Consider the following 27,318-nt stretch of genomic DNA (forward strand, 5'->3'; position numbering starts at 1 on the left):
ACTGGCCTCCCAGCCACGCCTCATCTTGCCCTGCTGTCCATGGTACTCGTCCCGCAAATGCCGGGCGACTTCCTAACACTCGGCTCTGTGCATTTCACTCGCAGCTGACACACTTCAATGGCCCCAATTTTCATGGAATATTTAAAGAGGGGCTCTGGTGGGTGATAAAGAAAAGACTGGGCAACTCAGGAGGACCTGAAAGGCGCACAATTCTCAGCCGAGTATGGAGGGAGATGATATAAAGATGGGAGAGCTGCTTTCAGGTCTTCTTGGGATTTTCCCTAATGTCGGACCTTCTTCGCCGTCACAAGGGCCCAGAATAGAGTCCAAGCCACCAAAGGAAAAGTAAGGAAGTCTTAGCAGCAGCAAAGTTCTTAAACTATTTAGTCTTCTTTCAGCTAACTTTTAAATTGTGATTGGACCAAGAGACAAAAATATCTTAATCAATCAACAGATGAACGTCCTTCGTTACCACAGGAGGCTAACAGAAGGCAGCAGGGAGCACACGGACGTGACAATCCCCAGCCCACACTTAGCTAGCGGCCATGAGCTACCTGGTATATGCCAGCTGCTTGCACACAGCCGCGTGGTTCCTCATGCCTTTGCACATTCTGTTCCCTGTGCAGAATTCTGTTCCCTGTGCAGAATGCATGTCCTTCTCTTGGACACTCAGCTTTCTCCATGAAGCCTCTTCCTTCCCCAGCTCAGGCAGAATTGGACCTTCTCTTCTCCAATCGCTGGGCTCCCCCCATTTCAGACTCTCACTCTGCACACTGCTCCGTAGGCTCGACGCTGAGACAAGGGGAGCCGATTGTTCATCTTTCAATCCCAGAACCTAGCACCGTCCCTGGCTCACAGCAGGGGACAAATGGATGAACCAGCCAGGGAACAGAAGCACGTGAGAGCCACTTCAGGTAGGGAGCACCCACAGAGGTGAGGGCTGGGACGAATCTCACACCCGTGGCTCCTCAGGCCCTCTGAGAGCTGGGATGGGCAGTGCTTGTTCTGGGAAGGAGAAAGGCATACAGGCAGGGCTGAGCAGTGCCCTGGGAGCCAACGTGGGTCTATTTAATATGCGGCATGCAGATTCCCAGAAATCAATGCTCATTTTTAAAACTCTGCTGCCCAGAGCCACCTCCCTGTTTGATTCCAGGGTCGGTGTTAAGTATCTTTCTATTTATAACGCAACTTGACTGCAGTGGTGCAGTGCCGGTCCCACACCCAGCCACGGAGGTGGGGCAGGGTAGCACAGGAGGAGAAACTGAGGCCTGGAAACAAGACACCAGAAAGGCCAGGTAGTTACTGCCACAGTGAGAGAAATCTGGCTAGATGCACGCTCTCTGTGACCCTGGGGCCTGCTCCCTTAGAGGCCTCCAGACCAGCTGGGAAGTGCGACTCTTGCTCTGGGCTCCCGTGAGCACAGCGAGAGAGGCTGGTCTTTCAAAGTCATTCTACAAGGTACCAAAGGAAATGAACCTAGAGAGATGGGAAGCATGAGGCGCCTGGCTTTCCCTGGCCGTGCTGCTGGCCTTCCCGTTGTCTGCAGCTCTCTATCTCTCACCTCCTGCAAGGCAGCCCAGGCCACTGCAGCTCCCAGGGGCTGTCACAGCTTGGCAGGCCCCCACTGGGCCCTGACCTCCACCTCCTTCTCTGCCTGTCTGTCTCACACCCACCTCCAGGAGCCCAGACACCCCGACGTCCTCAAGGTCAAGGCTGAGGAAGACGGACCGCTCTCGTGCCACTTCCCCCTCCCAGTTCTGGTTTCAGGCTTACTGCACTCCTGCTTGCCAGGTCTCACCCCAGGTGAGATGCTGCCCCTGCTCCCAGGTCCTGCAGGACAGCACATCCGTCCCAAATGACACCCCCAGCCTCACCCAGCAGAGGTCATGTTCACAGCGCTCAGAGGTGTGCCCGCAACACTTCCTATCACACGAGGCGCAGAGCGGGGGACAAAAGCCTCACCAGTTCTCCTGGCCACCTCCTCAGAAAATGAGGAAGGAAAGAAGACAGGCAGGGCATGGGGCTTAAGGTCCAGGCGGCCGCCTCACACTACCACATCAGGAGCTCCTCAGGTCTTGGTCATGTCGATTAAAACCACAGCTGAAGGCCAGGTGTGCTGAGCCTGTTACGAGAAGCCCCTGGCCGCGAGCACAGCAGAACACATGGGCTCCTGGAAATGAACACACAAACCTCTCTTCATTTTCTAACAGACAGAATCACAGACTGTTAGAATAATTGGAAGGATATCTAGAAATCATCAGGTGTAAACACTCCTTACAAATGAGGGAAATGGCCAGATGCAGTGGTTCATGCCTGTAACCCCAGTACTTTGGAAGGCTGAGGTGGGAGGATCCCTTGAGGCCAGGAGTTTGAGACCAGCCTGGGCAACACAGTGAGACTCCGTCTGTACAAAAAATTTAAAACTAGCCAGGTATGGTGGCATGTACCTGTAGCCCCAGGTACCCAGGAGGCTGAGGCAGGAGGATCGCTTGAGCTCAGCAGTTCCAGGCAGAAGTGATCGTGCCACTGCACTCCAGCTTGGGCAACAGAGTAAGATCCTGTCTCAAAAACAAACAAACAAATGAGGGAGAACGAAGTTTTGGGGAATAAGTGAATTTATTCAGGGTCATCTAGCAAGGTCAGAACACAACAAAAACAAACATCCCAACTTCTTGCCTTCCTGGTCCACATCCTTTCCACCACGCTGTAGTCATTCAACAAACATGTATCAGGCAGAGATCTCCTGGGCACTTCACTTGGTATATGGGCTCAACTTGAGACACAACTGGTTTCTGTTTCCAAGCAGCTTATAATTTAAGGAGGAGGGAGGGAGGGAGGGAGGAAGACAGAAAGGAGGGAGAGAGATCTTTAAACAAATGACAGAGCCAGGCACAGTGGCTCACACCTGTCATCCCCCAGCAACTTGGGAGGCCGAGGGAGGAGGATCACTTGAGACCAGGAGGTCAAGACCAGGGGCAATATAGCAAGACCCCCATCTCTACAAAAACTTAAAAATTAGCCAGGCATGGTAGTATCCACCTGTAGTTCTAGGTAACTTGGAGGCTGAGGTGGGAGGATCCCTCGAGCCCTAGAAGTCAAGGCTACAGTGAGCCAAGATCATGCAACGGCACTCCAGCCTGGCCCTCATCTCTAAACATAAAAAATAAACAAACACAAACTTTTTCAACAGCACAAGCATGTGGTAAGTGCTAGAACGCCAGTATGGGCATAGATGAGGAGGTATCTGCCTCACAGATGAGGAGTGAGGAAATTGCCACACTCCCAGAGATTCATCGCAAACGAGGACAGTCCACATCTTTCCACACCCTCCCTACGAGGGCGGAACCACCATCTGGTCACAGCCCCTTCTTCCGGCCTGTAGGACACACCTTTCAAAGGCCCAGAACATTTCTGGGATTGAATTTTCATCATCTGTCAAGAGCAGTTGATTAAAGAGCGAGAGCCAGTACGGACATAGATGAGGAGGTGTCCCGTGGGAGTACCTGCGCTGCACCCGACGGGTGAGTACATTCTGCCTGGCAGAGGGAAGAGAAAGGGCGTTGCAGGGAGAGCAAATAGCATGGGCGAGACCCAGCAGACGGCAGGGATGTAGCAGAACCAAGAAAGCACAAGAAGAGTCTAGTGGGTGGTCATACAGCTCGTGAGGGCCACGGGCAGGGCTGCAGCCACATAGACTCCCAGCTTTCCTCGGGAAGACAGGGAACCACTGAACTCACCCACCCGGGCACAGCAAGCACCTTCCACACACCAGGCACAGTCAACCAGGCACAGTCAACCAGGCACAGCCGAACAGGTCAGTGGGCACAGCCACTTTGCAGGACAGCAAAGGACGGCTTGGAGGAGACTTGTCAGGAAGCTATGGTCATGTTCAGGTAAGACGCCTTGAGCACCTGAACTGGGAAAGTGGCATCCAGAGACAGTGCTCTGGAGGCACAGTCAGCAGAACCCGGGCGTGGGGTGAGAGAAATCGCTGAGAGTGCTTCAAGCTCAGGGTGGGAGGGCCCAGCAGTGGTAACACCCTGTGCTGGGACCAGCCTCTCTGTTTAATAGACTCGCCTGCCGCGTGCGGTTAGTTACCTTTCCGTACCTACGTGTTGGAGAAGCTTGCTATTCTCTGCAGGCTCAATCAACACCTACAGGTTGATGCTGATTACAAAGCCAGCATGCCTCCAAAGCTGAAGAAAGCCTTGCTAAGTGACAGTGCTGATGGATCTGGTACAACAGCGGGTCAACGAAGTGGCCCATCGCACCGCCCGCCCCATCGCCCATCTCAGGCCTCACTTGTACCAGGAGTGGCTCTTGGCCAGGAGAGGGCCTCAGGAACCCTGCTGGCAGAGGCCACAGAACGTCGGTGAAGACACCCCAGACCAGACCCCCGCGGCCGTGATTCTATGCGTTAGGGTGGGACTCAGCAAGCAGCTTTTAAGTTCCCCCAGTGAGTGACGCAAGCACTCGCTCACACCAGACTAAGAATCACTAGTTATTAATCCCTCTCATTTTAGAGATAAAGAATCAGGTCTGCAAAGCTAAGCACTCATCCACAACGGAAAACAGCATGACCCTGGCCATCCTGGGCCCCCAGGGTTGCCTCCAGAGCTGGGCGGGGAGGCAGAGGGCCGACTGCACCAGGACCAACCTACATCCCTCACTTCCCAGCAATGCTCCGAGAGCTGAGGCTGGGGTGGCGGTGGGGTGGGGGCAGGGTGATGGATGGATCCTGCTTTGCTGGCTGCTACCAGAGGGCCAGGGAGGAAGAGGAGAAATGAAAAGCCTGAGAGATATTTTCCCTGTGATTTGTGCCACTGGAGATGCCCTGTAGCAATATTTATCCTGCGGCTCTGTCCCACTTTCGTTTATTATCCAGCTTAGCCTGAGTTATCACAACCAGGACGGGACCCATAAACCAGCTACCTGACACCATGGGGACCGTGAAGCATATTTTAAAATCTCAAGGAGCAGTTTCGACCCTCCATGGAAATGTAAAGAAATGGGTGCACGCTTCATCCTCTGGGGACCACGGCCACTCTGGATGCAGACACAGGGAGAACGTGACACACAGGAGAAACTGCCACACTCCCAGAGATTCACTGCAAACAAGGACCACACCCTACCTACAAGTGCAGAACCACCATCTGGTCACAGCCCGTAGGACACACCTTTCAAAGGCCCAGAACATTTCTGGGATTGAATTTTAATCATCTGTCAACAGCAGTTCATTAAGAAATTTGGCAGTAAATGAATGAATGCTGAATTTACTGGGCATTTTCTATTATGTAGTAGGTCTGTGCTGGGAAAAGGGGGTTAGAAGAATAAGGAGTGGCTCTTGGCCAGGAGAGGGCCTCGGGAGCCCCGCTGGCAATTATCTGATCTATCAGATCTATTTACAGGAACACACAGGGATGGGTAACTAACAATACAGGAAGGATAGGTGGGTCTGATGGGTGAGAGAGGGGACAGCAGGGGCTATCAGGACATCCAGGGTCAAGGGACCCTCAAGGTTGGGGCTGGCATTATGGAAAACATGAGAAGAGAGTGGGCAGTAATTTGCAGACTGATAGCAAACAGTTTCTGTGGATTATGGATTAGTTATGTGATCTAGTTACTGGGTTTATGGCAGTGCACAAAACCAGGAGGAAAAACAAACGGGCCCTCCTATGGCTTGCATTCCGATTTGAGGACATGGGGGTGACAATAAAGAATATATATAGATAGATAGATATAGATATATATGCTATGTAGAAAAATAAAGAGGGATAAGGAAGATAGGACTGGGCGGGGGTCGCTGCTTTGAACAGAAAGGTCAGGAGGTCTCGGCACACATCAGGACAGGGCAGCAACAGGGAGATGTGCTGGGAAACTGTTCCCACAATCCAAGCACGAGGTCACAAATGGTGGCTGGATCAGGGCTATAGCCACAGAAGCGGCAAGAGGAGGAAAATTCCTGGTTGACCTACAGAGGAACACAGGAGGGGGGAGACCAGGAGTGTGCTTTTCAGTACCTTAGGACGTCTATTAGTTATCCAAGTGGAGATGCAGATGCTATGCTTTTATGAGTCAAAGAACTTTAGAAACAGAAGGAGCTTTAGACAGCATCAACCCAGGAGTCCTTACCCAGCAGACAATGAGGTGATGGTGGACCTCGAAGCCTCGGCCAGCAGCCCCACAGGTGCCACAGCTGTGCACGTCCTTCTGCTCTACATCCAGCCATCCTCCCCAACACTCCTGCGGTGTGGTTCAGCTGGGTAGGCCTGATCTCTGCAGCCATCTCATTCTACAGATAAGGTGCTCTGTGGCCAGGAGAAGCCACACGCATGACCATGGCTATCTGCTCCCCCATCACGACCTCCACACACAGAACTGACTCAGTGATCTCTTCTCTACACCACGCACATCCACCAGATCAGATTTTGTTTCCAACAGTGTAATTTTAATGACAAGGAGGAAGAGAAAAACAAAATCTCTGCTTCTAAAAGTGTTGTAATTGTAAGATTTGCCTTTGGAGTCTGAGTTTCTTCCCAAAGATGTATATTACATGCGGAATCCTATGCTACATGCTATCTGGAGCAAGCTGGCCGTAGATTGGTGTGTCCAACGCAGGAGTTTGGGTTGTAGGTATAAAACTGGAGTAACTGCAAAGTCTATCTCCATGGAAAAGGAAGGAAAATACTGAGCCCTCGCAGGGATCAGTGCAGAATATTCCCTGAACACCATAAACGAGATGGATGGGAGAGAAATTCAGATGTAAGTGACATTTATTGAGCACCCTCTATTTCCAGGCTGTTTGCCTCACTCAATCCTCACAGCAACCCAGTGAGACAGGTATTATTACTCCCAGATGAAGGACGTGGAACAGAGAGAGGTAAAGGGACTTGTTCAAGGTCAAAGCAGCCAGAAAGTAGCAGAGATGAGATTCAGGATGCCCCCATCCCTACCCCAAGACATTCTGACTCCTCCTCAATCAGGGCTCTTTCCGACCTCATGCTACCTGGCAAAAACGAAGAGAGAAGGGGCCCCATGCTTGGGTTCAAGCAGATGGCTTGAGTCCCACTCAGGGAGCTGTACACACCTCTAAGCTTCTCTGCACCCTCCACCTCCCCCCTGCTCCAGGAAGCCACCCTGCCCACCCTGACACCTGATACGATCTTCTTCCTGCCTTCAAATGTCATTCAAAACTGCCTCCTTGATAAGTCTTCCAAACTCACTTGCATGGTTCCCACTCCTCCAACAAGCTCACAGGCATGGAAGCCCTTCCCAGATGCCCGGGCCGGACCCTCGACACTGGGATCTAGGCCTTTTCTAGCTGCGATTCCCACATCTGGACTGATGCCTATGGTGCGGAGGGTTCACAGGGTTTGTTATTAATAATGGATCACGTTACTTTTATCAGCATTTTTCACTTTTCCCAGGTTGTCATACCGTTAACTCGCATGGTCCTTATGGCCACTCTGGGCAGTAGGGAGGGCAGGTACACATGTCACCCATTGGGCAGGTGGAGAAGCTCAGATTTGGGGGATAAAGGGCTTTTCCCAGGACACCAAACTAATACCCAAACCAGAACTAGAAATCAGAGCTTCTTTCTAAGTCAAAGGTCTTTCACCAGATCACATGAACTCCCTCTCTGCCCTGACTTCTAGAGCAGGGACTTCTTCCACTCCTCTCTCAGAGAATGCCAAAGCCAATCAGACCTCCCCCCAGCCCTAAGGTCAACCTGCCCACATCCACCCAAAACAGAGGTGCCTTCTGCAGACTAAGGAGGAAGACAGAGCATGGAAGGTGGGCCGTGCAGTGAGGGCCTCTGCCCCTCTCCCACGCTCCATGCGCAGAAGCTGGAATGGTCTCTGAGAACTCATGGGCAGGTGAAAATGGAGCCAGTTTTCTCTCCTCTGGCTGCTCCATAGTGTCATCCTGGCAGACTGTTGCCGGGGAGTCTGGAATGAGGAGAGAAATGATGAAAAGATAAGCATACACACACTTCATGTTCCCAGCTCCGTTTAATGCCACATGAGATCACCACCTTGTATTTCCCCACTACCTTCCTCCTGAGTCACGTCCAAACCTGAGCTCATCCATCTGCACGCCCACACTGGCCGGGAGGGAGGCGGGGCCCTCGAGGCAGTGCATCTGATTCATTCATTTACTCAACGAGTACTTTATGGTGGAGACACAGAAAAGGAAGGGGGCGGAGAGTGGCCTCGGCTTTCCAGAGAGACAGGGCCTGGTCTGGGAAGAAAATTAAGATTTATCAAATCCTCTCCATCCAGGGCTCAATTCTTTCCCAATGCCTATAACTGCTCTTGAAACATCCATTGGTAAAGAGATTGGATGCAGCACTTCACAAGCAAGAGACAGTGATTCGCAGATAGAAATGGAGGGAATGGGTAGAGATGGGGGCAAAGAGAAAGTAAGTCGGCTCCCCACTGCCCCCCAGCTCTGGCACCTCCCAGCTTGTGACACTCTCTTCTTACCCCTTGTAGCCTCTTCTTAGACCCTGTCCTGAATTCATTCTGTCCTGTGTGCTTGACGCTGAGCAGCTGCAGACAGGCCCAGGTCTTGTTCACCCAGCACCCCTGCAGCACCCGTAACATACTGGGAACGCACAGATTTTGGCTCCACTCTCAGTCTTGAATGGAAGGAGGCAAAAAGACGAGGCCTAGAGGGGAGATTTTATGAAGACCTTAGCAACTAATAAGGTTTGAAGCATCTGGAAAGAGCTGGCACAGCGTAAAGGGATGAAGATTTTTCCCATGATAGAGAAAAGAGCGAACGATTCTCTGTCAAGGATGACTGGTGCTACTCCTGCCTTGCAGGGCACTGAGCTAAACGGTGGTGTGGTCTCCCCCAGCCTGGACTTCTGTGGCATGGAATAAGTGACATGGGGGTGTACCTCCTGCTGCTGCTCATCCGCTGGACCCCAGGACACGCTTTCATCCACAAAGGCCTGCAACCCAGACTGACCCCAATCCTCCCAGGAGGGCAGGCCCATGACCTGACCCTGCAGAATAAGACCCAGAGCTCCCAAAGGAGCCAGTGGATGGGCCCAGAAGGGTGGTCCATGCAAACAGGCACATTGCCCCAGATGGGAACTCTGCAGGTATGGAGTAAGGCCCCCCCATTCCCGGCCAGAGTGATGCCAGCCAAAGTCCCTGGAGGAAAGTCAGTCAGCCCTGGCCGCTGCATACTAGGTCAGCAGCCACATCTGGCCCCCAGTAGCTCCTAGTCCCTGCCATCCCGATCTCAAGTGGGAGGCCATGCTCACAGCACTTAGGCAGCAGTTGCCTGGACTTGGAGCCACATTTGTGAGGGCTGTGCATACCCCAAATCCAGCTCATCATGGGCTAATAACTCCACATCCATCCCAGCCCATCACCATCATCCCTTCCTGGCTGAACCTTGGGCTGACCTCCCACTAGTTTCATGAGCACCTACACACCAAGCACCATCCTAACCATTAAGGGGAAAGATGTGCAAAAGTACACAAGAGATAAGCCCAATCTCCAGGGCTTACAGTTTTTTTCTATTCTAAGCTCATCAATACTGCACTCAAGTTATATGTTTATCTATCATCCCTAAAATGTGTCCTCATTCGCTGGCACCGAGTAGCTAACTTAACGGAAGAGCTAAAAACCTCCATCTATGTGCAAAATCCCATTCCTACTGCTCATCTTCACTGGTCATCGGTGAAATCAACAGTCACAGTGAGATATCTCATTAGTGAGAGATCATCAATGAACTACAGCCACTTGCAGCTACGTGGATGCATCTCATTTTTTTTTTTTTTTTTTGAGACGGAGTCTTGCTCTGCCGCCAGACTGGAAGTGCAGTGGGGCCGGCTCTCACCTCACTGCAAGCTCGCGCCTCCCCGGGTTCACGCCATTCTCCTGTCTCAGCCCTCCCAAGTAGCTAGGGACTTACAGGCGCCCGCCTCGTCGCACCGGACTAGTTTTTTTGAATTTTTAGTAGAGACGGGGTTTCAACCGTATTAACCAGGATGTCGTCGATCTCCTGACCTCGTGATCACCCACTCGGCGCCAACAGTGCTGGGCATTACAGGCTTGAGCACACCGCGCCCGGGCGGCATCTCATTTTTTAATGTTGAAACAGACCACACAAAAGAACACAAGCTGTATGACCCAGTTGATGGGAAAGTTCAAAAACCTTATCTACGGCGGGCTGGTGGCTCACACCCGTAATCCCAGCACTTTTGGGAGCGAGGGTGGGCAGATCACCTGAGGTCAGGAGTCTCCAGACCGGCCTGGCCAACAAGGTGAAACCCCGTCGCTACTGAAAATACAAAAATTAGCCAGGCTTGGTGGCGGGAGCCTGTAATCCCAGCTACTCAGGAGGCTGAGGCAGGAGAATCATTGGAACCCAGGAGGTGGAGGTTGCAGTGAGCCGAGATCGTGCCATGACACTCCAGCCTGGACAACAGAGTGAGACTCCATCTCAAAAAAAAAAAAAAAAAAAACAACTAACACTAATACAGGCTGTCAGAGATCAGGTTGGTGGCTACCCTTGAGCAGGAGCAATGTCTCGAAAGGGGAATGGGGGTGACGTCCAAGGTGTTAGGAATGTCCTGTTTCTCAATCTGGATGCTGGTCCCACAGAGGTGTTCATGTCTATATAAAAATTCATCAAATGCTGCATTTTTGCATACATATGTTATACTTCAACAGAAGGTTAGAACATTTTCCATTTCTGCCCATTTATTCATCCCCACAGCCCCTTTCATATAAAAGGACAAAGCTGTTCATGTAAAATAAATCACTGATCATCTATATGTATAATACTAGTCTTTTTTCATCTCTAAAATGAAGAATATGAGATAATCTCTAAGGAACCTTCCAGCTTTAGAAAGTATGATGCTTTGATCCTATTCTTAGTAAAACCTCATTAATCAGTAATAACCAATCCTTTCTAAATTAGTGAAAAGTGCAAAATACGGAACGTTTGTTGAAAGAAAGGCAGCATTACTGCTTGAAAGAACTACGCACATTACAAAATAAAATATAAATGTCTATTAAATTGAAGTTAATGAAAAATAATACAATATACATTAGGCTTACACCACTTAATACTGCTTGAATATTGTTAGAATTCTGTGTCTCTCCCATGTTAGGTCCTCTTTTCAACCATTTTCATCCAGAGGAGTCATGAATGCCAAACTAGTATATCTACTGTATCATTAGCGGCCACATGAGCGCGTTTTGAGAGTAACATTGACTCAGATGCCTGTAATTCCCACACCTTGGCCACTTCCCTCCATGGCCCTGTTAGACCGACACGTTCCATCCACACCTAGGTAAATCTGAGCCTGGCCTGAGTCTCGGTGCGGAGCCACTCCTTGAAGCCCGTCCCCTGCATGAGGCTGCCTCGAACACGGCTGAGACACAGATTACTTATGAGACTTAAGACGCCCCTGGGAGCTCAGCAACTCCAATGATGCAGCAGATTCTAGCAGGCAGCAGGACGAGAATACCAGGCGCCATCATAAATTAAACCTCTGCTCGGTGGCTAATCTCACGGGCGCCTCACAAAGACACAGACAGACTGCCTACAGCTCACTCGCGGTCTTGAGAGCTTACAAGCAGAGGCACCTCCCTCCCGGCTGCCAGCAGACCCACAGCTTTGCGAGCAGCTCTCTCTGGGCCTCAGTATCTCCTTCTGTACAATGGGGAGAAATGCTTCATGACCCTTGCCTTGCAGTACAGCAGCAACAACAGAACTAACTCACTAACACTTTAAATACTTCTGGACTCCCCCATGAAACAAGAAAGCATGGGGTATGTCTCAAAGAAAGTGATTTCCTGGAGGTCATCTGCAAGTCCAAAGAGCAGAACCTGCCCAAGGAACTGACACTTCACAAAGTTTACTGAAAAATGAGCAAATGAACCCAATTCCTGGCAAACCCCCATTAATAAGGGATAAGAATTCCCTCTATTTTCCCCACCAACAGAGAGGATGAGCAGTGGGATTCGTGGCCAGTACTTCCCTGCTTCTTTGCTAAGATCTAGATGCACTGAGGACTCAGGTCTAAAAACCTTCATTCCATCAGGAAAAACAGCAGCTGAGTTAGACCTCCCTTCCCCCAGCCTAGGGCTGTGAGTGAACTTCCCCTCCTCTAGCTCCACCACCTGTCTCTGGACCAAATACAGTTCAGAGAGAGGCATTTCCTGAGCTCTGCAAGATCGCTGATCCTGGAGGTTAATCCTACCCCTCTATGGCCACGCCACCAGACAAGAGCCTCTTTCCTCCCAACCAAGGGAACCACAGAATCCTAGAATTTCAGGGCTCGAAGGGATCTGAGAAGCCAGCACGTTCAAGGCTCTGAAATGTCCAAGGATTATCCCAAGGTCACGAAGCAGAAATGGAGAGGCCAGGATTCAGAGCTAGGTCCTCTGACCCTCAGCCTAATGCTCTTTACTCTACCCAAGACACGGCCTCCTTGCCATCCAAAATGCCACTGCGGCCCATTGGTGGTGGCAACCTGGAGTGTTGTACTGAGAAAGCTCAGCAGGCTCAGTCTGGGTACAGAGTGAACAGTGTTGTGATCAAGTAGCAATATCCACCTGCAGCAAAGGAGGAGGGTTGTGCAGTAGGCACTTGCCAACCTACCATGACACTGCTGGCTCCCAGGAGTCACCGCAAGATGCCCCTGCACCACCACGATCCAGCAATCTCTGAGTGTCATTCTCCCCTCGCAGGCCTGGGACAAGTGCAAGGGCCAGCGAGAGGAGCTAACCCAACAGGGAAGAGAAGAAACAGCCAGAGAGTAAAGAAGACCAGAGTGAGTTGGGAGCAAAATCCAGAAAAACTTTTATTTCAAATCAAGGATGATTTGTTGAGTGCCTGTTATTCATTTATTGGACAAACACGTATCAAATGCCCACTGCATGCCAGCCATGGTGGAGCTCCCTGACCAGTGCTACGTACCACAGAACGTAAAGCAAACTTCTCTCTCGTTTCTGCAGCTCCCTCACCAGTGCTACGTACCATGGAGTGTAAAGTAAACTTCTCTCTCATTTGTGCTACACATCACCTTCTTTTCTGCTCTGCAGACCCTGTGTCTGAAAACAGAGATAAACCACCTCCCAGGACTGTTTTGAAAATCAAAAGCAATAACGCATATGAAAGCATCTTAGGAAAAAGAAAGCCCTATCTAAATACAGAGCAGGCCACCATTTCCTTCCTTCCCTTTCCTCTCATCAGGGACTCTGCTACCTAATGAACGGTCCAGCCTCAGTACCACTGGTCTATCCCAAAGGACCTCTATAGCTTGGCATTCTAAGTGGGCCCCCTTCTGCTGGCCCTCCTGCCCTTCTCAGACCCACCCTCCAGATCAGGAACTGGGGTGAAGGAGGCAGGGAGGAGGCCTCCTCCTTGCAAAGAGGAGAAAACAGAGAGAGCTGCCTAATCAATTGGAGATGGAAATCCAGCCTCTACATTAATGACAGCAGGTGAGTCTCTAATATCCACAGGCAGTAACTCACACCAGAGATTTTCTGTATCCTCCAGGGCAGAGCAAGGGATTACCACTGATGTGTTATCTGCTCCAATTCTTCCTGCCAGGAGTCAAGCATAATACCTTAGTAATGAGGTCTCGCTGATGCTAGCTGCACAGAGATATGTAAATTATACGCAATGGATTGGGAACACCACACGCTGACATCTGTCTCTCGTAGATACCTCCTACTCCAGGATGTGAAACCCAGGAAAATCCTCTGAGTGGCAAAAAGTTGTAGGCAGAACAGGAAGCCGGGAAAAAGACCCAACATCAACAACGTGTGACCCAGGTGCTATAGTTAAGCAGACTTCATTGAGTGGCAAAGGTCTATGAAACACCATCCTAGGTGTAGTGGGGTGGAAGGGAGGAGAAATGACATAAAATACAAACAGAAAGTCATGGTCCCTGCCCTATACAGGGTGTTTCAATGCTGGCGTTAAAACAGACGCACAAATATCTTACCATGGGGTAGAGTGTGGAAAGTGCCAAACAGAGGTAGAAACAAAAGAGTGAGAGGAGCCAAAGATGGGATTGTCATATTCAATATGGGGCTTACAGACAAGACATTTAAACTGGCCTTTGAACAGTTGGTAGGTTTCTGAAAACAGCCAGAGGGCAATGGGGAATGAGGTGAAAGGAACGGCTTGAGCTCAAGGTAGAAAAGCATTCATTCATCCACTATTGATCATGCCAGGCAGTGTCTAGATGCTGGGGACTCCAGAGAGAGCTGCACAAACAAGCATGGGAGTGCTCCATGTGGACTGCAGCCAGGGACCACAGAAGGGGGTGGGAATATGCTTGGAGAAGACAGCTGGGGCCCTACTGGGGAGATTCGCCAATGACTGGCAAGACTCTCCCTTCCCATGCTGTCCACTGTGGGATGAAGGAGAGGATGTGTCCCTCTGACGTTTTGCTGCCCCCACCCTGACACTCTCTCCAGTAGGATGTCTGGGGCCTCCAGGGCTACCATAGCTCTCAAGGCAGGGGAGATGGTGACTTGAGCCTCAGCCCTGGAGGCCTGGGAGAGAAGGGAGACATGTAGCCTAGAGCCTGGTATAACCATAACTTGTCTCATTAACTTCCCTTAAATCTACCCGGGGGACCTATTAGCTCTGCTGAGAAAGAGCTGAGGGGAAAGAAAATGGTCTTCTTCTGGCCCAAAAGCAGGGTGAGATTAAAGGAGCCAAAAAGCTGAAAATTACTTCTTTTTTTACTAAACATTCATTACCTCTGGTCTTGGCTGTCACTATCATCTTTTCCCTGGCCTGATCAACGGCTTCCAAGAGCCCCATCAGCTGGACCCAGGGGCCCTCAAATACCTCTCCAGGTAGAACAAGAGTTGATAACCTCTCTGCTGTTGGTTCCAGCAGGTCTCTCAGCCAGGGACACTCCCCTGCTATGATGGAAGCCCACATCCTCCTGTTCTGACCTTCACCATCACCTGAATCAATTATTTAGCATGCAGCTGCATATAGCACTGTCTTAGTCTGTTTTGTGTTGTTATAAACAAATACCTGAAGCTGGATGATTTATCAGGGAAAAGGTTTATTTGGCTCACGATTCTGATGTCTGAGCACCTGGTGAGGACTCAGGCTGCTTCTTCTCATGGTGGAAGGCAGAAGTGAGCCAGCATATGAAGATATCACACGGTGAGAGAGGAAGCAAGACAGTGGGGGGAGGTGCCAGGTGCCAGGCTCTTTAACAACCAGCTCTCAGGGGAACTGCTACAGTGAGGATGTACTCACTCACCAGAGAGGACATGACTCTATTCATGAGGGATCTGCCCTCATGACCCAAACACCTCCCATTAGGCCCCACCCCCAACAATGGGATCAAATTTCAACCTGAGGAGGCCAGGCAGGCACCATGGCTCATGCCTGTAATCCCAACACTTTGGAAGGCTGAAGCAGGAAGATGACTTGAGCCCCAGCATTCAAGGCTGCAGTGAGCTAGAGTGCACCCACTGCACTCCAGCCTGGGTGATAGAGTGAGACTCTATCTCTAAAACAATAGATAGATAGATAGATAGATAGATAGATAGATAGATAGATAGAGATCAACCCAAGGTTTGGAGAGGACAAATATTCAAACCATACCTAGCACCATTCTGGATCTAGTGAACAGCAAGTTACACACACACAGAATTGTACAATCTCAACACAAAAGGCTGAGAGGGGCTGGGGAGCTGCTCGCTAGTGCTCTTCCAGCAGGAAAGGGCATTTTCCAAGAGCACTTTCCCCAGGCCAGGCCCCACGCTAGGTGTTCCACCTACCTCCTGCTCCCCAGATGGTGGGTTTTAAAGGGCTCCAGGAGTCCTTTAAGATCCTATTTATGTCAACAAATGGTGCTGGGACAGCTGCATACCCACAGGCGAAAAATGTAGTTGGCCCCCTACCTCACACCATACACGAAAAGGAACTCAAAATGAATCATGGACCTAAATGTAAAAGTTAAAACTATAAACCTCTTAGAAGACAAGATAGGTATAACTCTTTGTGACCTTGGATTTGGCAATTATGCCTTGGATATGACACCATAAACATAATAAAAGAAAAATTAGATAAATTGGACTTCAGTAAAACAAAAGCTCTCTTTTTTTTTTTCTTTTGAGACTGAGTTTCACTCTTGTTGCCCAGGCTGGAGTGCAATGGCGTGATCTCAACTCACCACAACCTCTGCCTCCTGAGTTCAAGCAATTCTCCTGCCTCAGCCTTCCTGAGTAGCTGGGATTACAGGCATGCGCCACCATGCCAGGCTAATTTTGTATTTTTAGTAGAGACAGGGTTTCTCCACGTTGGTCAGGCTGATCTAGAACTCCCGACCTCAGATGATCCACCCGCCTCAGCCTTCCAAAGTGCTGGGATTATAGGCATGAGCCACTGTGGCCCAGCCGCAAAATTAAAAACTCTTATGTTGCAAATAACACCATCAAAAAAAGTGAAACCTACAGAATATGAGAAAATATTTGCAAATCATATATCGATTAAGGGGCTTATAACCAGAATATGTAAAGAATTCTTACAACTGAATAATAAAAAGACAAATATCCAATTTTAAAATAAGAAAAGTATATGAATAGAAGATACACAAGTGGCAAATAAGTGTAAGAACAGATGCTCAACATCATTCATCACTAGGGAAATGCAAATGAAAACCACAATGAGATACCATTTCACACTCACTAGGATGGCTCCAAAAAGACAGAAATTAACAAGCATGGACAAGGATGTGGAGAAATTGGAAAAGAGTCTAATTCCCAATCGGAATACATTGCTGGTGGGAATGTAAAATGGTACAGCCACTTTGGAAACCAGTTTGGTGGTTCCTCAAAAAGTTAAACAGAGAGTTACCATATGATCCAACAATTTCACTCCTAGATACCTGAAATAAATAATAAAATAAAATAAAATAAATTTTAAAAGTCCACACAAAAATCTATATACAAGTGTTCACTGCAGCATTAGTCAAAATAGCCAAAAAACTGAAACAACCCAAATATCCATCAAGTGATAAATGGATAAACAAAATGTGGCATACCCATGCAATGAAACATTATTCCATAATAAAAAGGAACGAGGGGCCGGGCGCGGTGGCTCAAGCCTGTAATCCCAGCACTTTGGGAGGCCGAGACGGGCAGATCACGAGGTCAGGAGATGGAGACCAGCCTGGCCAACATGGAGAAACACCGTCTCTACTAAAAATACAAAAACTAGCCGGGCGAGGTGGCGGGTGCCTGTAGTCCCAGCTACTCGGGAGGCTGAGGCAGGAGAATAGCGTGAACCCGGGAGGCAGAGCTTGCAGTGAGCTGAGATCTGGCCACTGCACTCCAGCCCGGGCGACAGAGCGAGACCCCGTCTCAAAAAAAAAAAAAAAAAAGGAACGAAGTACTGGCATATGCTACACCATGGATGAACCTTGAAAACATTATGCTAAGTATGCTAAGAAGCCAATCACAAAAAAATTAAAACCCCTATTACATGATTCCATTTAAAGTAAGTATCCACAATACAAGCAACACCACAGACAGAACACAGATTAGTGGTTGCCCAGGGCTGGGGGAGGAATGAGGGTTGGGAGGATATAGAGAATGGCTTCCAGTGGGTATGGGGTTTCTTTCTGAGGTGATAAAATGTTCAAAATATAAATTGTGGCAGTGGTTATACAACTTGAACAGATTAAACCATTGAGTTGTATATTAAATATACAAATAGGTGTTATCAGTTTGCTAGGACTGCCATAACCAAAGTACCACAGGCTGGGTGGCTTAAACAACAGAAGTTTATTTTCTCATGATTCTGGAGGCTGAGTCCAAGATCAAGGTGTCAGCTGGACTGGTTTCATCCATTTTCTCTCTCTTCTTGGCTTGTAGATGGCCATCTTCTCCCTTTGTCTTCACGTGGTCTTTCCTCTGTATTTGCTTCTGTCTTAATATCCTCTCTGTACATATAGTTTTTTAACTGAGATGAGGGGTCTTGCCATGATGCCCAGGCTGGTCTTAAACTCCTGGGTTCAAGGGGTCTTCCTGCCTCGGCATCCCAAAGTGCTAGGATTCTAGGTATGAGCCATGGTGCCAGGTCCCTAATATCCTCTTATAACGGCACCAGTCACAGTGGATTAGGGCCTGCCCTGGTAACTTCATTTAACCTCAGTCACCTCTTTGAAGATCTTCTCCCCCTCCAAATACAGTCACATTCTGAGGTATGGGGTTAGGATTTGCGGGGGGGCACAACTGAGCCCGTAACAATGGGAGAGTGTGATGGTATATGAAGCATATCTCAAGAAATCTGTTCTTTAAAACCCCATCCACAAATCCTAGAAACTAGAGAGCCCACCCTTGTTTTACAGATGGGGAACTGAGACCGACCCAGATAAGGTTAGCTACTCGCCCCAAATCACAGTTGCTGAGAGGCAGAGCTGAGAGGAGAAGGCACGTCCCCTGCTCTCAATCTTGTGTGCTTTCTACTACACCCTCCTGTCACCATAGCCTCCGAGGCTCAGAAACAACAGACAATAATGGGAAAAGTAAGAGAACTTTAAACTTAGAAAGAAAAATGCCTAAGAACTTAGATCATGTACAATGAAAGTGTAAATAGGCTCCCTGGCAGGGGGTGGGGAGTGCAGACAATCAAGCTCTGAGGAGGCCCTGGAAGAGACCTGCACAGTCACAGCAGAGGGCCCTAAGCAAAGCCAACATTAATTTCATATGTGAAGTGCCAGGCAAAGGAGGAGTATGCTCCCAAGCAAGATGTGCTTTACAGAGGAGCTGGCGCTCCAGCTAATCCGCGAAGATTGGGCCTAATTCCACTGGGGTGAGGGCTGTCCAAGCAAAAGAGGCTGAGCGATCAAAAGCACAAAGGCAGGTGGCTCCCAGACCTGTTCAGGAAGTAGTAAGTTGGCCGACACAGTGGAAGCCTATGCTTTTTTTTTTTTTTTTGAGACAGAGTCTTGCTCTGTCACCCAGGCTGGAGTGCAGTGGTACGATCTCGGCTCACTGCAACCTCCACCTCCTGGATTCAAGCGATTCTCCTGCTTCAGCCTCCCGAGTAGCTGGGACTACAGGCACACACCACCATGCCCAGCTAATCTTTGTGTTTTTAGTAAAGACAGGGTTTCACCATGCTGGCCAGGCTGGTCTTGAACTCCTTACCTCGTGATCCACCTGCCTCAGCCTCCCAAAGTGCTGGGATTACAGACGTGAGCCACAGAAGCCTATGCTTTTTGCAAGGAACGGTGGAGGACAGCCACGCAAAGACAAGCTGAGGTCAATTCTGCAGAGCCTTGCACGCTATACACAGATTTGAGATAGGAGCAGGGAGTGTGACATGACCCATGGGGTGCTGGGAAAGGTGGCTCCACTCACAGGCAGCAGACAGACTGAGCAGCCACTTCCACAGATCTTGTAGGAGGCATCCATGGGACAGGGGAGAGTGCTGACCAAGCGATCCCCAGGGGACACTCGTCCAGGACACAGGGAAGCAGGAAGCCCTGTGCTCCAAGGGGAGCCCTCAGATTTATCTCAATTAGACTTGGTCGAGGAAAGCAAGAAGAGGAAACTCCGCAGGCACTGAAAAGCCGCCAACTCCTGGAGCCCGTGTTGTGATCTGGTGCTGACAGTCCTTCATCTTTTCCATTTCTTTTTTTTTTAGTAGATAAAGGGAGGGGTGGAGAAGGGGAGAAAGACACAATGGAGTTGCTCGGTGAACAAAAGCCCTGGTATGTTTTCGCTCATCGTCTTCATCAGGGGGTGCTGCTTTTGTCAGTACCCTATAATCATGTCTGAGGCCAGGCACAGCCCACAACTTACAATTCAGGCATAAATACATCCTGGACGGCGGTGGTGCCTGCCTGCTGGCATCTGCCCAGCACCCACCTGATCAGAGAAGTGGAAGAAAGTGCCCCAGGAATGGGAGAACGTGGCCTACAAGGTCTGGGACCATGGTTCCAGTCCTGGCTGCTTCCCTTGTAACCTTCGGCAGGACAGATGACCTCTCTAGCTCTGTTTCTTAGTTTACACTGACAGCAGTAGCAGCCGCTATTCACTATTCAATGTCTACTGTGTGCCAAAGACTATTTTAGGTTTTCATCCCTTACAAAATACCCGGCGAGGCAAGCATTGGTCTCCCGTTTTACAGATGGAGAAACCGAGGTCCAGAGGCTAATGAGATTCGTCAAGGTCAGAAGGCTAAGCTTAACCCATATCTGTCTAGCTTCAAAAACCCACATTCTTAAAATACACCACATTCAGCCTGAATTAAGTGGAAATAATAAAACCTGCTCTGCCCTCTCTCACCTGTTTCTATGAGGCTCAGTGAGGGAGAATTTGTACTCAATACTGCAAAGGTACTGTCCTTATCAATACTATAGCTACTCAAGGTCAAAATGCAGTGGCCCTCAAGTTCATCAGACCTCACCTCAACCTTGGCCCTCAGCCCTTGACCCTTGCCCCAGGTCCTTCTCCTGCTCCACAGCCTTCCCAGCTAGCCAGCCAACCCTCCCACCCATCTCCGGATTCCACTTAACTCTAAGAAGCAGGCTGGGCGTGGTGGTTCATGCCTGTAATGCCAGCACTTTGGGAGGCCGAGGAGGGCAGATCACTTGAGGTCAGGAGCTTGTGAACAGCCTGGCCAACATGGTGAAACCCCGTCTCTACTAAAAATACAAAAATTAGCCAGGCGTGGTGGTGCACACCTGTAATCCCAGCTGCTCGGGAGGTTGAGGCAGGAAGATCTGGTAGGTTTGAATCTGGGAGGGGGAGGCTGCAGTGAGCCGAGATCATGCCATTGCATTCCAGCCTGGGTGACAGAGTGAGACTCCATCTCAAAAAAAACAAAAAACAAAAAAACAACTCTAAGAAGCAAAGTCGAAGTCTTGCCCAGATCCCAAACTCCAACACCTCCCCTATCAAGAAGACAGGAGATGCCTCTATCAGCACCTTGTCTCCTAGCCCCCCAACTCCCCACCTGCTGCCCCTCCCTCTCCCAGGCCTGGAGGGGGATACCAGAAGGGAGGACACAGATAAAAGCAAAAGGCCCAGCACTGGAAGGCTGCTTGCTTTATTATTCACAACGAGATCTGTCCTGGCCCTGCACAACCTTCCGGTTCTTCAGTACCATTTTCCCTTCCTCCCAGGGAGTCATCAAATGCCAAAGGTGCGCCCAGACACACTTCTCAATGCTGCTGACACAGGCTAGGGAGGAGGCTGGCCTGTTATTAACAGAGGAAAATTGGAGCTGACATTGTCACTGATCTGAAACCTCCCAGCTAAGAAAAGCTTTGTTTTTTAAATAACTAATAAATAACACTGGGTGTTTACTTCCCTAGCAAGTCATATTTCTTAAGTATCGCTAGGTTCATACGTCATGGCTGTCAGCCGGGAAAACCACTGAGCAACGTCTTCAAGTCCTTTTGCCATCCTGAAGAGTTCAAAGCACTTCAGACAGACTCCCCTTTATCTCCCCCTAGAGATCTCGGAGGGGAGGGAGAGGGGGCCCTGGCAACTCCGCCTCCAGTATGCCTACAATAAATACTTGCTAACTGCCCAAGGGGGACAATTTTCCTCACTGTGCAGATGGGAAAAATGGGGAAAAGGAAATTTACTCGGCATCCACCTAATCCAATCTTCCCAGTTCCAACTCCATGCTTCAAGCCTCTCTCACTCAAGGCCTAACTCTTCCCAAAGGGACTAGAAAAGGAAGACGTGGTCTTGCTCTCGCTCCCTCTTTTATTTTTTTCTTTAAGGGACAGGGTCTTGCTGTGTCATCAGGGCCCCAGTGGTATAATCATGGTTCACTGCAGCCTTAAACATTTGGGTTCAAGGGATCCTCCCTCCTCAGCCTCTCAAAATGCTGGCATTACAGATGTGCAACACCATGCTGGGCCTGGAAGATGTGGTCTCTTCTAACAGTTTTTCAGGAGCAGCCTCCTTGTGCCAATTTCCTAAAAGCTGAGAACACGATCAACAGTCCCTGCCCGGCACTCCCAGAACAGCCCGCCTTCGGTTTCACTTGCGTAGCCAACCGTGTTATGCTTTGTATTGTAACTCTGTGTGTGAGCTGCTTCTCCCACACCCCGTGATTTTTATTAACTTCATCACTTTATGCTCTTTATATTCCCCAAAGTGCCCAGCATAACACCCTACCTTTAACACATAAAGCAAGGGTCACAAGTTGGTACCCTCAGACCAAATCCAGCCCCACCACGCGTAGGGGTTATGTGGTCTGCATCAAGTTTTAAAATTTTTTTAATTAGCTGCTAGTAGTCGAAAATTAGGAGATGTTACCCAAAAATCAGAAGTTCAAATTTTCCTTGAAAAATGGAAGATCTAGAGAGCGAAGAGAACCATGTAGGATACTTAACTGTTATAGACCACTGCCCTTTGAGCACTTCAATTGTCTCTGTCCTAGCCTGATCACGTCCAGGGGGCTGGAGAAGTCGCTAGAAAAGGGGCTCGGTGTGATCACGTTCAACCACTGGCACCCCAATGCCAGGTAATGATTACTGGGCGTGCAGGCAATCATGGAATCATTGCAGGTCCATGTGAGAGGCAGCTCAGCTGCTCAGGCCTGGAGTGCAGATGCTCACAGGACTGAAGTCATGTTTAAGTATCTATTTAAAACAAAAGAATCCTGTCTCCCATTTGTACTTAAGCACTAGCTCCTCTTTTGCACCGCCGAACATGTGCATCATGTTCTATGCTGGTCATTCTGCTGCAAAACAATGAAAGCAGGACACTGCGGAAAAGGGAGGGAAGGAGGAGAGAGAGGAAGGGAGGAATGCGCTGATGGGCCTACCACCCTGGGCTATTATCACTCATCTGAGTTTGCAGGCTTGCATAAAGTTGATTGAATATAATCGAGTACGTGAGCCCATGGTCATTTCAGACTGCAAGTTCCCTAAGGGTGCAAGCTAGGCCTATTTCTCTTGCTTTGAATGGGGTCAGATGGGGAGTGCACTTAGGAATTATTGAATGAGTGAAGCAACATACTCAAAATCTATGTACCCAGGCCAGGGGGCTTCGAAGCCGGAGACAGGATAAAAATGCAGAGTTCACAGCCTTTAAAGCAGGGCCTCTGCACCTGACTGCCTTCCCAAGGGCAGTGTGTGAAAACAGACTCAGGCCAAGATCTGAGCTAAACCCTGTGGCTGCTCTCAGGCACCTGACTTCCGGCTGGTATTTAATAACCCAGAATGGCATCCCTCGTTGCTCTAGGAAAGAAAGCTTGGCTTCTTGAATTGTCCTAAGGAAATAATACAAAAGGGGGAATAGACAGCTAGACAGAGACACAGAGATATATCCACAGACACACACACACACACACATGCACACACACATATAATATTAACACGTGAATGTAATAATGCAGTTTCTACTATTTGGTAAGTTAAAATTGTTAGCTAAACATTCAACAGTAGGAAAATGGAGAAATAGGAAACAATTCCTATGTAGCCATTTAAAAGGGGGATGATTACGATGATCGTAATTGTGATGATTATGTAGCTTATGGTAAAACGTTAAAGAAAGCAAATAGAATGCAAAATTCTTAAAATGTTAAAGAAAGCAAATAGAACACAAAATTCTACATTATTGACTATAACCATGCAAAAAAAAATTATGTTTGCAAGCAAATACAGACCGAAGGCATCACGGAAAATGGAAAACTGATTTGTCACAATGGCAGGTTTGTGAGGCATTTTTTACCCCTATTTCTTTGATTTGTGTTCTTATTACACAGCATTATTTATATGATAAGCATTTTGTTTTAAATGCCCAGTAGCTCCTGACCCTGAAATAAAGTAGCACAAGATGATGAGGGTTAGGCAGGAAATGTCTGCTTTGTTCAGGTCCTTCCAGGAGTCCCACAGTGGGGAGGCACAAGGTAAAGATGTCACAAATCAGTCTGAAGACTTAGAGGGCTTCAAGGAAGGCCCGCCCTGCACCACCAGCACCACCACCACACCCCACACACGCGCAGTCGAGCACACACCATAAAAGGAAGCTCAGTGTTCGCACTGAGCACAGATGCCATCCTGGGGCCCCCACCTGTCAGGTGTGTATGTGCCTCTGCTGCTCTGTCATTTCTGCTGTGGTTTCAGAGTCCCCGTCTTCTGATGCAGCATAAGAAAAGAAGGGGGCTCGGCTGGGCGTGATGGCTCACACCTATAATCTCAGCACTTTGGGAGGCCGAGGCGGGTGGATCACCTGAGGTCAGGAGTTTAAGACGAGCCTGGCCAACACGGCGAAACCCCGTCTCTACTAAAAAATATAAAAATTAGCCGGGCATAGTGGCAGGCATCTGTAGTCCCAGTTACTCGAGAGGCTGAGGCAGGGAGAATTGCTCGAACCCTGGGAGGCGGAGGTTGCAGTGACCCAAGATCGCGCCACTGCACACCAGCCTGGGCAACAGGGTGAGACTCCGTCTCAAGGAGGAAGGCTGCTTGCCAAGGGGGGGCAGGTGTGTCAGAAGGACGGAAGGACTGCCACAGGACCTTCCAAAAGGAGGGGCCGATGGGATGCCAAATCCCAGCCCACCCTGGCATCAGGCCAAACCCTGTGGCAGGTGAGGGAGGAGCTGGTTGCCAGGATCCTGCTGACAACCAGGAGAGCTGACCCCACAGCGGCCTCCCTGGTGGCCAGGCAAGGAGGGCTGGGAAGTGGCAGCTGCCTCCCTGTAAGCTAGGACAGAGCGGGGTGCCTTGGAAAACAGCAAGAGAGCCCTCCTTACCTTATCTCCTTCCAAGCTCGTCAGACTCCCCAGGGAGAGATTCCCCGCCATGAATTTCCCAAGGGAATGAGAGCTGGAGAAGAAAAATTCCTCCGAGAGTTGTCTGCGCCAAGCAGCGAATCACAGCCCCCATCCAGCAGGGCATCCCATTTGCAGGAAATTCACTTACGCCTGATTGTTGGGCTTTTACTTTTCAATTCCAAAGATTGGCTGTGTGTTTTTTGTTATTTGTTTTTTTGGTTTTTTGTTTTTTTTGAGGTGGAGTCAATGTGTCACCCAGGCTGGAGTGCAATGGCACGATCTCAGCTCACTGCAACCTCTGCCTCACAGGTTCAAGCGATTCTCCTGCCTCAGCCTCCCAAGTAGCTGGGATGACAGGGCACACCATGTTTTTTTGTTTTTTGTTTTTAAGAAAGGAAAAAGGGCTGGAGGGAGGAAGGAAGGGAGGGAGTAAGAGACATTTCATGTTGGAGGCTGCCCTGTTCTGTTTCATATCTGAGTTTAAGGAAGAAGACCCTGGAAATGGGTGCCATGTCCCACCAAGCATGGGTGGGAAGAGGGCAGCCTAGTCTTGCAGGCCATTAATCACTGAGGGGCATGCGCAGCCCCAGTGCCCACCCAGCTGGTGGCATCTGCCTTGAGGGGAGGTGGGAGGACAAGGCTGGAGCGGGCCAACAGGGGCCAAATGTGAAGGCTGGTGGCAGGCAGCCGGCCCCTTCTGTAAGCAATCCCCACCCCAGGGTTACATCCAGGCACTTTTTCCTGTGAGAAAAGAATGGGAGGAATGCAGCCCAGCCATTACCCAAATCCACCCCACCACGGGCTTCATGCCCAATTACGTACAGTGCAGGGGAGCCCTCCCGAGCCTGGAATCAGAAAATTAGCTTAAGAAATGCAAACTGGCAGCCAGAAACTAGCAACATAGGTAAGGCAATAGGAGAGCCTCCCTTAAAGCCAAATACACATGCATGCACGCACCCACTCACACACATGCACACACGTGTGCAAGCATGCGACTGCAAACATAAACCCACACATGCTCTGCAGGCGTGTGTGACAGTGTACTACAAACCACACGGAAAGGTGGCCAGAAACACCGCTGGATTTTAATAGCTCTTCAGGGACCTGATCTCCAGGAAGTGCTAGAAATTGCAATCCAATTTTGTCCCTGGCTAGCGAAGCTGGCTGGAGACTGGGGACGGTGCAAAGGGAGGAAGAACTTCATTGGGAAAAAATGTTGACAGAGTTTAATGTTGAGCGGAAGGACAAAGGCTTGGATGAAGGGGCCTTACTGAGAAATGAGGCGTTCTGAGCGCTCTAGCAATTTGCATGGAGCTGTCAGGGAGTATTGAATTAAAAGGCACAGGACAGGGGAGGGCTCCCCAAGGCCAGGCCAGGCGTGGGGTGAAGAAGGGGCAGCATTCGATCTCCTGCAAGGCCTGGAACTCAGCACCCTGAAATCAGCTCGTAAGTGGGAATGAGCTAAGGCAATCTCCAGCTAGAAGGAGAGCTCAGAGAGTCTGAGGCCCCAGAAAGCACACTCTCCTCACTGCAGACACCGAATACAAAGGTAGAGAAGAAGAACTGGCATTCATTGAGCACCTAGCATGGGCCAACCATACCATATCTCTAATTCTAAGCACCAGCAGCAATGTGGGTCTGTATCAGCCTCAGAGTGTAGACAAGAAACCTAAGACTCACGCTGGGCCACAGGCTGAAACCAAGACTGACCCCATGTCTGTCTGCCACCTGCAGAGCCCAGATATACTACAATCCATGTGGGGGTTTCATGACACAGATTTTTCAAAGGAAACCCTCCCCATTCCTGCCCCCCATCAACAAAATACTAACTTACTGGGTGGCCTTAGTCAAGCCGCCTAATCTCTCTGGGCATCAGCATCAAGTCAGCTATGTGCTCCATTCTGTTCAAACACACATAAAAAGGGTATTAAGCCTATCACTGGCAGAGGGGCGGAAACAGACCCAGGGAGGCCAAGACATATTCTCTGAAGCCCAGCCAAATGTAACGGGCCCAGCGGGCATCTCCCACACCTCACCTTTCATGCTACATTGTCATCGCTGGTGCTGTCTGTCTCCCAAACTGGACTGTGTCCTCCCTGGAGGAAGAACACGTCCCCTAATCCTGCCCACACCCCTCTGCCCAGAGCTGCGTCTGGCACGCCACGGGCGTTCACTACATGTCTGCTGGCTGACTGAATGAATCAATTAACAAATGCTCCCAATGTCAGGCATATTTCAGAGAAAAGCACTTACGATTATCTGTTCAGCAAGGGATTTCTCCTCAAAGGGGCAAACCTACCTTTGCATCGAAATCACGTGGGAAGCTTTTCAAAATACAGCTTTCTGCCTCCGTTCCCAGAGCTTCAGACTCCAAAGATCTGGGATGGGGGCCCAGGAGCCTGAATTATTGAAAAGCTCCCCAGATATCTCTAACTCCAAGCCAGGTCTGGAATCACTGATGGCTATTACTTGGCTAACACCCATCCCGTCCTGCGTTGAGATCAGATAAAGCTCAGAATAAAAACAAAATAAGTGCCTCTCCCCTAGGGCTTT

The 27,318-nt window shown here is 49.6% G+C and overlaps 1 protein-coding gene across 3 annotated transcripts in view; it reads right to left on the bottom strand.

The window, feature by feature from the left end:
- Positions 1-27,318, bottom strand: part of TSPAN9 (tetraspanin 9) — a 208,530-nt gene that overhangs the window by 106,352 nt on the left and 74,860 nt on the right. The window contains exon 1 of one of the 3 annotated variants that reach the window (XM_017862922.1): positions 1,963-2,170. The exons of the other annotated variants lie outside the window; for them this stretch is intronic. The gene's annotated coding sequence lies outside the window, so the exon portion shown is untranslated. Of the gene's footprint in view, positions 1-1,962; positions 2,171-27,318 lie in introns of those variants that run through there. 3 annotated transcript variants of the gene reach the window in all.

This window comes from Rhinopithecus bieti, unplaced genomic scaffold, assembly GCF_001698545.2.
Source record: "Rhinopithecus bieti isolate Rb0 unplaced genomic scaffold, ASM169854v2 scaffold_2654, whole genome shotgun sequence".
In the NCBI taxonomy this organism is placed as follows: domain Eukaryota; kingdom Metazoa; phylum Chordata; class Mammalia; order Primates; family Cercopithecidae; genus Rhinopithecus; species Rhinopithecus bieti.